Here is a 1863-nt window from a genome sequence, read left to right as displayed (position 1 = left end):
TGGACAGTTGGACCAAAGAACGCAAGCATCACTGTCTCTTGTGTTCACCCTCTTTCTTTTTCACTCAGGTAGCTTCTTATTCTCCACTACTAATGTCCTTTTTTCAAGAGATAGAAAAGATGGTGTATTATCTGGGTTCTCCATAAAACAGAATTAATAAAATGTATATATATCTATATAATCTATCTATACAGATATAGCACTATAGTAATAGGAAGAGATGCATTTTTAAGGGATTGACTCTTATGATTATGGATGCTGCTAAGTCCAAACCCTGGTGGGTAGGCCAGAAAGCTAGAGGTCAAGGACAGAGCCAATATTGCATTTTCATTCCAGTGCCATCACAGTATAGAAAAAGGCAATTCTTTTCCTTGGGGAAGGTCAGTTTTTTGTTTTTTGTTTTTTTTTTTCTATTTAGGTTTTCCACTAATTGGATGAGTCCTACCCATATTATGGTGAGAAATCTGATCAACTCAGGTCCCTCATTTTAAATGTTAAAATGTAAAGATACCCTCATAGAAATCTCCAGAGTATTCCTTTGAACATGTATCTGAGCAACACATTCCAATCAGTTTGGCATGTAAAAGTCATATGACTTCCAACCATCCTAGGCTTCAGCATTCTAAATTAGCAAGTAGGGTGAACAAGCTTCTTTTTCCTAACTATCCACATCCTAATCCCAAGGAAAGACCCTGATCATCTATGCTTTTATCCATTGATCTTCTCAGAGCCCAGAAATACCCACTGCCATGGCTGGCACCCCAGCAAAACCTCAGGAAATTACCAAGGAACATTTGCAACCCCTATGTAGCTGTGCTGCTGTATTATCCACTGGACACATCCATTGGGGTGTATTAAGCTATCTTATTGATGAACTTGTACTATGTAAATTCCCATCTATGTAGACTTCATGTTTTGGGTAAAGGAAGTAAGTGGCTAAAAGGCTATGGGGTAGAGAGAGGTGATAGGGTAGGCATCTTTATCCTATGGCTTAAGAAAGTGATTTTAATTATATAACTATGGCTCATTTATTGTTCACCCACTAAATTCATCCAGATAGGAACACACACTTGACCACAATGAATGCTCTGTCCAAATTAGGTAAAGCTTCTGAGCATTCATTGTGGTCAAGTGTGTGTTAATGGTAGGGCTATCAGCATGTAGATTTAAGGTGGGATGTAGTATAAATTATTTGACTACAATTTTACTAACTATACACTAATTTTAAGAGTTGTATTCAATGTGATATCAGTATTGACAGTTTTGTTTTCAGTTATTTGTATTTGATGTCTGAAATATGTTTATACCTAAGCCATAAGCATAGGAAAACATATACCTATAGTCACCCTTTGGAAATTTTTTCCCTCTCAATTTCAAATACGCCTAGAGGTCTGCTTGAATGAACAACTGCATTACTTCTGTCTTACTTTGTAACTTACTGTTTTCTCTCTTCTTCTCATATTCATTCATTCATTGGTTGGTTCATTCACTTATGATACCAGGGTCTGTGAAGGAGGCTAGGGATATGTGGATGAACAAGACAGGTACAGTTCACATATAGCCTGTAAAGAAAGCTGGAATTCTATTAGCTGTTCTTTGTGTGATGGGAGATCAGGGCATGCATTTGGGTAATAACCCCCTCAGGTTCCCTCTGACTCTCATACCCTTGTTTTCCTTTTCTCTCTGTCCCTCATCTATTTTACTTTTCTTTTATCTTGCTATGTTTTCTTTTTAATATTTGAAAACTGCCTAAATCCTTTTTGGAATAAGGCAGAATATAAGTGAACTAACCGTTCTTATTTTGCAGTGTGACCTCAGCTATTTTAGTCAATGCATTGATAGCTTAATAAAATGCTGCTTTAA

The sequence above is a fragment of the Condylura cristata genome, unplaced genomic scaffold (genome assembly GCF_000260355.1).
Source record: "Condylura cristata isolate star-nosed mole 26May11 unplaced genomic scaffold, ConCri1.0 scaffold00010, whole genome shotgun sequence".
In the NCBI taxonomy this organism is placed as follows: domain Eukaryota; kingdom Metazoa; phylum Chordata; class Mammalia; order Eulipotyphla; family Talpidae; genus Condylura; species Condylura cristata.
Note: the sequence above shows the minus strand (reverse complement) of the source record.